General features: G+C 45.4%; 1 protein-coding gene and 1 pseudogene across 1 annotated transcript in view; both read right to left on the reverse strand.

The window, feature by feature from the left end:
• The window catches only part of PTGER2 (prostaglandin E receptor 2), a 60019-nt gene extending 50798 nt beyond the window's left edge, over positions 1 to 9221 (reverse strand). Inside the window, exon 1 of the transcript XR_006679872.1 lies at positions 9016 to 9221. The gene's annotated coding sequence lies outside the window, so the exon portion shown is untranslated. The remainder of the gene's footprint in view (positions 1 to 9015) is intronic.
• On the reverse strand, positions 948 to 1400 carry LOC101650188 (annotated as a pseudogene).
• Positions 9222 to 10103: the final 882 nt, after the last annotated feature.

The following is a 10103-nucleotide window of genomic DNA, read 5'->3' on the forward strand; positions in this document are numbered from 1 at the left end:
GAACACCATATCCAAGAAACTAGAGCTGCTGCAGGCTATTCAGTGCAATTTTCTGAATCGGCACCCCAAATAACCCCCGAAACAGGTCTAAAAACCAATACACCAAGAGCACCACCTTCCGTGGTTCAAGGGCTGTGTGAAACGCTGATGGCTCAGTGCTGGGAGCTGAGGATGCAGCATCTGGCCTGACTCTCCGCCTGAGAGCAGGTGGACACTCTCCCTCCTGCCCCCTGCCCAAGCTGCGGCAGCACAGCAGTCTGCAAAATATCAGTCACTCCTTGTTCCTGACTTTTTCCTTTCCTCCTGTCTGTGAACCTCTTGGCTGATGTACTGTTTCTTTGTAAATCCTCAAATAATTGTCAGCTATCCTTTTGTGTGAGATCCTGTCACAGATGCCAGCTACGTGTCAGGGAGTGTATATAAACCTGCCTGAAATAAAGTTCTGGACCCTGGAGTGTCTATGCTGCAGCACCGCCCGCCCCCCCTCCGCCCCCATCTCTTATCTAAGAATTCTTATTGCAAATCATGTCCCTCTCAAATACTATTCAATTTTTAAGATAAGAGCTGGACTCGTTAATCTTACACATGCAGAGCTACCCTTCCACACTTCAACAACATGCGGACAGTTCCTAAAGAAAACTTCTTTAAAAAAGGCCTAACCCAAATGTTCCCTCCTCTGACCAATTCCCTCTAAGTTTAGCTGTACAGAAGGGCTTAGATATATCTAGAGTAAGCCACATGCAACATGTCACTTGATCAGTTTTATAAAGTAAGGTTTCCGGACAATGACAGTAAGATAAGGGAAGAGAACACGGAGGAATGAAGCCCTAACTACTACACATACATATTTGCTTGGCAGTTGGGGGGAACCTGCTACAGATGAGTGGCAAACAAAGAAAAGGCAAAGAAACAATTTTGTACAATGTAACACATTCTGTACAATGTCTTCATTTAGCTGTCATCATTAGTACAAACTCTGCATAGTTTACTGGACCATCACCATCAATATCTGCATCCCTGATCATTTCATCAACCTCTTCATCGCTTAACTTCTCTGCGAGGTTTGTCATCCCATCACTGATGAAGTTCTGCCACACGAATATGGGCAGGGCCCATCCCTATCGAACACACGGATGCTTCTCTAGTTTCGTCCTCACCATCCATGCCTTCATTTTCCTTGCCGTCATTGTCAGAACTTCCGGGAAGTCAATGGTCCCATTCCCATCAGCGTCGACTTCATTCATCATGTCTTGTAATTCTGCTTCTGGGGGATTCTGCCCAAGAGACCTCAGGATGGTTCCCAATTCCTTGGTCCTTACCAGTTCAGCACCACCTTTGTCGAATAGTGCAAAAGCTTCCTGGGATTCTGCAATCTGCCCTTCGCTCCGTTGGCCAGCCATGCCGCAAGCGCTGCCAGTCTCTGAGTCCCATTCACACAACCACTCAGCTCATTAGCTCCACTCGGACTAATTCTCTCTGGCCTTTTCAATCACAGCACAAGAATCATTATTAGCTCCCAGGAACTTGACTTAATGTATGTTTTCTTCTTAGATTTGATTTGACCATCATTTATTCTTCCCATTGGTTTTTGCTCATAAGCATAAAAAATGAAGTTTGTGTCTTCTCCCTGCATTTGATTTCATGTACTCTACACCCCAAACCCAAACCTACTGGCATCAAGGTGGTTCTATTCAGAGCGACCCTATATGGGGATTCTGAGGCTTTAACTCTTAGATAGATAGCCCTATCCCTCTCCTGTGGAGCGGCTGGCTTGGAACCTCGTGGTTAGCAGATCAACCCTTACCTGCAACCACTAGACTCTGTAAGCAGGGAATAATCAGTTCTCAACACATGCACTGTAGATAGTTTTAAGAATGAGGTGACTCTTGTGTTCATGCAGTTTTATTTTTCAGAAAATTGAAATGTTCACCTCCAAGACATCAGGGACACTTGCTGATTTGTTTCAATGAGTTAGGCAATTGGAAAACGACAGGGAGAGTAAGCCTAAGTCCTAGCACTACTCCTTACCTGTGACCTCAGCTTGCCTGCTTATTGGGAAGACCTAGAGAAACCCTGGCCTCCCAACCCAAAACCAAGCTCACTGCCGATGCCAAATCATAGTGATCCCATAGGACAGGGTCGACCTGACCCTGTGAGTTTCCGAAACTGTAACTCTTTTCTTTACAGGAGTAGAAAGCTTCATCTTTCTCCCACAGAAGAGCTGTGTTTAAACACGTGTCTGTGATTAGTGGATTGCTTCGGACGGATCTTGGCAATACACTTGTTTTAGCCTGCCTTCAAACAAAAGGTTCTAAGCAGTGGCTTGCAAGGGGATCTGCTGGTTCAGCCAGGTCCGTTCAGAAGGTCACAGAGGCTGCTTGATCAAGATTCCAAAGGGAACACTCTTGGTATATTTTCTCAGATGATAAAGGTGATCATGTGGGCTCATGAGGAATAAATTTTAAGAAAGTGGAAAACTGCATCGGGGAGAGGCCAGGAAAGATGTGCTGAGGATTTCCCCCCAATCATGACCATACATCAGCACATTCTTTGAGGCTAGCAAGGGTTGACCTCCGAGAATTATGTTGAGCACCCTTACCCCATCCACGCTGTAGCCCTGCTCTTTCCCCTTCAGATTCCTTTTTATTCCCCAACTCAACGAACATTGAAAAGAGATGCGAGTTGAGTGCCCTGAGGATGGCCAAACTGCCCTCTTGACCTGGTGCAAATGGAAGTGCAGACTTCTTAGGAAAAGGGTAGAGAGGTGCCAACACCTCCCTCAAACATACACATCGACATGGAGGATATGGTGAGAAAGAGGGGCTTCAAATGTCAGTATTTCTGCCTTAACTGAGACAAGCAGCGACGCCAAGACCCCTTGCTACATCACCTTAGAAACCACCTAAAGGGAAATTATAAGCAAGTCGACCAGTACAAAACCACACAGAATTGCTGAAACCCACATCCTGGAATGAAAGGGCAAGCTGAGTTAACCGCGTATCTCATACTCCTCTAAACTGTTTTTCAGAAAACCAGGTACCAAGCATGTGCAGTCAACAGCCCACCACGCAGAGAAGGGAAGGCTGCCCCACAAGGAAACGAGACTGCGCAAATGCACCATCCCATACTAAACCCTGTGAAGCGTCCGAGAAACCTTCACGGTGGATTCCAACTTGGACTCCAACTGCCCGAGCACTTCATCTTAACAAACCAGCCCATTCCAGGAAATGCCCTCCCTGTTCCTCGGGAACACCGCCTGGAAGCTTGGGAAGCTCCCCATTATCATACGGCAACATGTAAACTATAAAAGCTGGGTCCCGGGAACCTGCAGGGAGATGGTTCTGCCTCGCGTTAGAGCCCCTCAGAAGGCACCCCAACCCACCACGTTCCTCTTGATTCCCTGAAAAAAGCACTGTTCCTCTGCTGAGCTATTCACGTGCCTTACTTGATAAAAGCAAGAACTCTCTCTGGTCTCCTCCCTGCTGGGCACATAATAAACGTTTCAGTGATTTTGTTGCTGTTCTTTAAAAATGATGGTCATATTTTTTAGCAGAACTTTTTATCCCATGGGAAGCTAAAAAATGTTCATCTCTAAATTAGACATCATGTTTATAATTGCCTTTGTGAGATGCTCTGTAGTCCCTACTCTGTTCACAGCCGACAGCTTTCATTCGTCACAGGTAAAGCACATCTGGAAGGAACACCTTTACCTCCCTGGACAATCCGAGTCTTGGCACTGCTCTCGAGCAGCATGAGAATGGCTGGGGGGACGGGGGCTGCCTGCCGTAAGTCACCACCTCAAGAACAAGACACAGGGAACGCTGAGAATGCAGGTCTGAAGCATTGCCCGCTCCCAAAAACATCTGAGAATCGAAATTCAGGGAAGCATTATAAATGGAGTCTACGGCCTATCTTCAGGAATGTTTAACATGCATGAAAATCGCCTGGAGGAATTGTCAAAACACAGACTGCTGCACCTCTCCCAGGGATTCTGATTCAATTGGTGCGGAGGTGGCAGGAAAATTGGCATTTCTGACAAGTTCTCAGGTGATAGCTAGCCCGTCATGGATTTGCTAGGGAGGGTATGGTTCGAATCTAGGAATAACTCAAACTTCCTTTGAATCAGTTGCTACAATTTTCTTTCCAGCTAAATTGTGATGGGGTGTGGGTGTGGGTATGTGGGGGAGGGGAGAAAACTAGACTGTTAGCCCTGTGGTGTAGTGAGTGGTTAAGCGTTGGGCTGCAATTCACATTGTACGAAGTTCAAAACCACCAGCAGCTCTGTGGGAGAAAAACTGGGCGTTCAACTCTGGTAAACAGTTACAGTCTTAGAAACCTACAGGAAGTCACTATGAGTCAGCATTGCCTTGATGGCAGTGAAAGTTGAGAGACTGGTTTTGCCCCAGAATTTCCTTTCCTTTCTGGACATATGGATTGTGCTGAAACTAAATAGCAAAAAGGGACCCAATACCTGCCTCGAAAGAACAAAAGGCACTGCTGACTCCATCGGTCTGAATCCTGGCCGGGCGGCCTGCTGAACAGTGGGGCAATTCAAGTCTCCCCTGCACTGCTGGCATTCAGCTCCTCCTCTATCTTGTCCAGCCCTTGCTGTGTAAAATGTGTAAATATGGTGCTTTTGCACCCCCACCCCAAGGAGAAGACTGCAATTGGGAGCCCCTTCCTCTGAGGTGATGAAGCCCACAGTACAAATAGAGCCCAGCTCTACTTCTGGCCCCTTCTCTTCGACAGCTGGCTCAGTGGTCTATGCAGGGATGATATCACTGCCAGAGAGGCCAAGACCACCCACTCACAACGCTTCCCGTGACCCAACTTCCCCATCGTAACACACCTCCAGCGCATGACCTTCCCAAACGCCCTTTTGACACCATCCAGCTTCCAAGTCCCTAGCACCCACTGGGGCCTCACATCACTCCAACTTTCCACCCGCACACCGCCCAGCACCCTTTGTGATGTGAACCTGCTGGTCTCCGCAGGCTCTTCTGTGTCACCTTTGCTCATAAACCCCCAGTGTCTGGCAGATGGAACTGTCAATCCCACCTGGGCGTGCCACGCTCCATCCCTGTGTGCCTACGCCCACGCTATTCCTTCAGACTGGAACGTGCTCTCGCCACACCTTCCCTAGTTTCCCGGCTCCACCTCTAGTCATGCCTTTAAAAAATAACCTTATGTAAAACAAAAAACATACTTAGTATTTTAAAACTTAGAAAATACTACATATATAATGAAAGTCCCTTAAAATTGCTAACTATAGTTTCTACACATTCCCCATCAGGCTTCCAAAAGTTCATGGCAAGACCGAAATAAAAGAAAATGGTATTTCTCTAGGAACTTTTTGAAGCCCCACCCGTCCTCGTATATGTATGAAACACACATTAAAATAGTTTGTTTCATGCTTTTTTTACATCTATTATTATAATGATGTTTTCTCTGCAATTGCTGTTATTTTTTTAAAGACTGAGTGACGACACAAACCAATCCAAAAGATTAATACAACCAAGTGGGGATGGAGAACATTTGGGTGAAAAAAGGCACAGTTAAGTGGTCAGAACAATCTCTTACACTGAAGAGGGAGCATGAAGTGTGATTTGCATAGCATTTACAGTGTACTCACTATTATAAGCAATCTAAGGATGCCGTGAAGCATCCAGGAGAATACACTTGTTATTTGCGAGCACTGCACCACTTTATACAAGAGACTGGAGCATCGTGGATTGGGGGTCTGCAAGGAATGGTTCTGGAACCAATTCCTCACAGTTACTGAGGGATCTCTGTACAACTCATTTACTTAGCATCCTTTCCATTTTTGTTGTTGTTGTTACTATTACAAATAATGCTTCCAAGAACAGGTTGGCACATTATGCCGGCAGGCCTTCTGGCTATTTTCTAGGAGCAAATTCTAGAGTGAATTTACGTGACCCGTAGGAAAGATCACCTCTTGATTTGCACGGTCCAGCTGATTTCAAGCAAAGGTGTGCGTGCAAATTCAACAACTCAATTCAGAAACACGAGTGGCCCTGTGACAGCTCCAAGCCCAGGCCCATTGACCTTGGGTCAATTGCATCTCCGAGTGATCTCACAGGACGGGGTGGAACTGCCATGGCTGTAAATCCGTATGGAAGCAGACTGTCAGAGCTTTTCTTCTCCTTACAGTAACCTCTCGGCTATTATTGGCCTTGAAGTTTTAAGAGGTGATGGCAGTGTTTATTTTTGCATTTCTTGGCTTAAGCTGGGCGTTGTGCTACACGTATTACTGTTTCTATGTGCCCTCCACTCAATCCCGACTCACAGTCACCCACTATGAGAACTGTCTCCTAGGCTGTCATCTTTAAGGGTGCAGATTGCCAGGTTCCTTTCTTCTGCCGACCTGCTGCGGGCGGGTTCCCACCGCTGACCCCTCGGTTAGTTATTAGCTATGTGTATTTTCTTTTCTATAAACTCTTTGAGTTCTTTGTGCAATTTTGAAGTCAAAATTCTCACTCATTTTCAGTTCTTGCCTTCAGCTTCTTCCCACTGTGGAATTCTCCTGAGAGCTCTAGTTGGCCTACCATAGCGTATCACTGTGTACCTTTATTCCTAGCATTCTCCTATTCTGTTCACATGCCTGCCTCCCCCACTGGACAAGGAGCAACATGCACACCAGGGTTGAGTCTTATCCTTCTTTCTCCTACCCAGCCAATGGCCTGGCACAGTGAAAACTAACAAATGACTCAGTGAATGGGAGGTGGAAGTTGCCTTTAGCATAGCATGAATTTCATTAGGTAAATATAGCATTGAGATGATACACCTACATGTTTGATAAAAACACAGCCCTTAAAGTAAACCTATCCTAACTTGTTTAGAGTAATATTTAGTTTATAAAAACTCATAATCTTATAAAATAGTTTATAACCACTCATAATATTAAACTGCTAGAGAATAAATACCACCAGAAACAATTTATTCTAAAATGCAAACCAAGAACTCTTCTTTCATTTGAAGAAAAATAATGCCCTCTGCAAAATGTTGCACAATTACATTTATTGATTTCTCTGGGGTCTTTTCCAAATTATCTGTAGAATTGGGCTAACACACGATCTAGAAGGAGACCATAAAAAAGAGACACTTCTTTTGACAGTAATGCAAATTCTTACTTACACATTAAACACACAAATGAAGGGTAAACTCTGAAAATAGCTGCACTATTCCATCATGTCTTATGCCCAGTATAATTCGTATATTCATAATTTGGCTTCTTCACAGTTTTTCTAGTCAAAAACAAAAACAAAAAACCCAGACATAGAGATCAATCTGAAATACCAGAAAACCCAAATTGGGGGGGGGGGAAAGTGGAGTTATTGCTAAACTGCAAATAAAGTAAATAGTTTTGTCTTTGGAAGGGATTTCTAGATGGTGCTCTTGAGTCCGCAGTCTGGGAACTAGTCAATTAGTAGTCTGTCTGTCTGTCTCTGGGTCTGAGTGTGCCCTGGCACAAAGGAACACTGGAGTGCTGACTCCTCTAGTGTCCTTTCATCTGTTTTTCACAAAGGTGAAGGCTCTTAGCTATGACTTGGGCTTTGAGTTTAATAGCTACAGGGCATTTTCCCGTGGTTCCTTTCGCCTAGCTGTTGCTTAGCTTTGTAGACATTCACATGTGCAGTTGAAGTGCTCAGCCGTGCTCTTTCTGAAACACGTTCTGATGCTCAAGTTTTGAAAGGGCAGCTCTCAGAAACCTTAGTAAGATCTGACTGTCTTCAAAAAGAGCAGGGTGTACTTCGTAATAAATTGATGTTAAGGTCGATGGCAAGGATGTGGTCGCCAGCACCCTCAACAGAGGTGCCTGAGTCCTGGGCACTCTTTTTACAGTGCCGAGTGCCAGCTGTTTCACAAAGCCACACTTAAACACAGCTTTCTGTCACATTGCACATCACTGACTTTCAAAGACATATCCATCCCGGCCCCACAGAATGCATGGACACCATACACCTATGAATAGGAAGCTCCAGAAATTCAAACCACAATGTGTGGCCCCCATGAGCATTTCTGCCTGAACCAACACCGCTGCCTGAATAGTTAAAAAGACAAAAATCAATTTGTTCTTCTCTGGGTGAGGGACTGGTCTTTTATCCTCTTACTGTTTAACCGCTCCATGCAAACGAAGTGCCTCCAGGCGCCTGACCTAGTCTAGTCCACTCTCAGCTCTCTGAGGAGCACCTGTGATTCAGGCTAGGCTTAGGTCAACTGACAAAATATAAAAAATTAAGCAGGGTCAATTATGATAAGGAAATAAACCAGGTTTCCCTAGGAGAGACTAAAGTAAGAAATTGCCATACTTTTAAAGATTATCCATCACATGATTATGAACAGTGATGTTTCTATTCCATTTAAATAAAGATTCTTAGGTCTTAAACCCACTTTTAAACCAGAGACATTCAGAGCGAATGCTGGAACAATGACATTCAACAATGTCATGGTAGGGTATTCGACATCATTTATAATATGGTATGATATTTTATTTGCTGTGGCATAACGGGTTTATGTGTTGGGCAGCTACCTTCAAGGTCAACCGTTTGAAACCACTAGCCACTCCCTGTGAGAAAGATAAGGTTCTCTACAGGCAGGTTTACAGAAACCCACAGGAACTCTAGTGGCTAGTAGATTAGAGATCGGGCCGAAAACTGAAGGGACAGTGGCTCAAAGCCCCCAGCTCCTTCCTCCATGGGAGAAGGAGGAGGCAGTCTGCTTCTGTGAAGAGTGACAGCCTCAGAAACCCTTCGAGGCAGTTCTACTCTGTCTACGCAGAACTGACTCCCGGGCAGTGACACACCATGAAAGGAGGCACCGAACTGGCTCATGCATCTGGAGTGACAACACATTGCTAAGACAAATCACGTGCTTTAAAAAAAACACATCCGGATTTGCTATGAGATATGACTTTTAAGAATTTAAAGGGTAAGTTGTGTGTATTTTTTAACCATGGTTCTTTGGTCAAAAAATGGGAGGTATTCCTCAGCTTACCAGAGATTGTGAAACATGGTCACAGACTGGATTCCAGGTCAGTTTTGCAGGAATTGCTGTGCCAGTTTCTGTACATCAGCGGTCTTATAAAAATCTTGTGGAAAAACACCCGGAACACTGATGTCCTGAAAATGATGAAGATCCAAGGGTCCACAATTGAAATCACAGACAGAAACCGCAAGGCCTGGAGGTCTTCTGTTTCCCCGGAGAAGCTGTTTTCCTGGTTGACAGTTTTGAAAGCTCTGTAGTAAGCACGGATCTGTTTAGGAGAGAAAGTGAAAATCCTCTTATGATTTGGAAGGTTGGTGGTCGCAAAAACACTTTGGAGACATGCCTTTCTCAGTAAGAGCTTGGCTGCCTGGCTCAGAATATTCATTCTGGGTAAATCGCATAAGCAGCTCAAACCACTGGAGCTGAAAGAAGCAGACCCAGAAACATGGTGGAAGCTGAGGGCCGCGCTGGAGACCCAGCCCGATTAGGCCCGTGGAGGCGGAGTGGCCCGCTCTGAGCATTGCAGCGCTTAGTTCCCAGGTCCCTGCCCAGCCAAGCAGCCGAGAAGCTGACATGGGACAAACCAGATCCACTGATTCGGTTCTAAAGAGGGTCACCTTGCTGCCATCAATTCAGAGATTCTGTTTCCTGCTCACATCCCTAAACCTATACATTCTTAAGGGCTCCCTTCTTTGTGTGTCTGCTTCCTAGCCTCTCGAGTCGGCTCAGGAATAAGACAGCCTCGTGCAGCGTTTCATTCATGGAGACACAAGTCCGTCTGTTCAGTAGAAGAGACAAGAAACAACTACAATGAAAGACAACAGACTTGCAAAGGAAACGGTTAAGCGTCCAGAATTAGCTCTACTTCGATAAATAAATGACTCCTGCCTGTGCCATTCTCACAGCCATTGCTCTCTTCGAGCCCATTGCTGCAGACCCTGGGTCAATCCATCTCGTTCAGGCTCTCCCTTTTTTATCTTGCTGACCATCTACTTAACCAAGCATGCTGTCTTTCTCCAGGAACTGGCCCCTCTTCATTACTTGACCAAAATAGATGATAGGGAATGAAGTCTCACCACCCTTCCTGACAAGGAGCC

The sequence above is a fragment of the Echinops telfairi genome, unplaced genomic scaffold (assembly GCF_000313985.2).
Source record: "Echinops telfairi isolate 266 unplaced genomic scaffold, ASM31398v2 ScPeMD7_18;HRSCAF=68, whole genome shotgun sequence".
Classification (NCBI taxonomy): domain Eukaryota; kingdom Metazoa; phylum Chordata; class Mammalia; order Afrosoricida; family Tenrecidae; genus Echinops; species Echinops telfairi.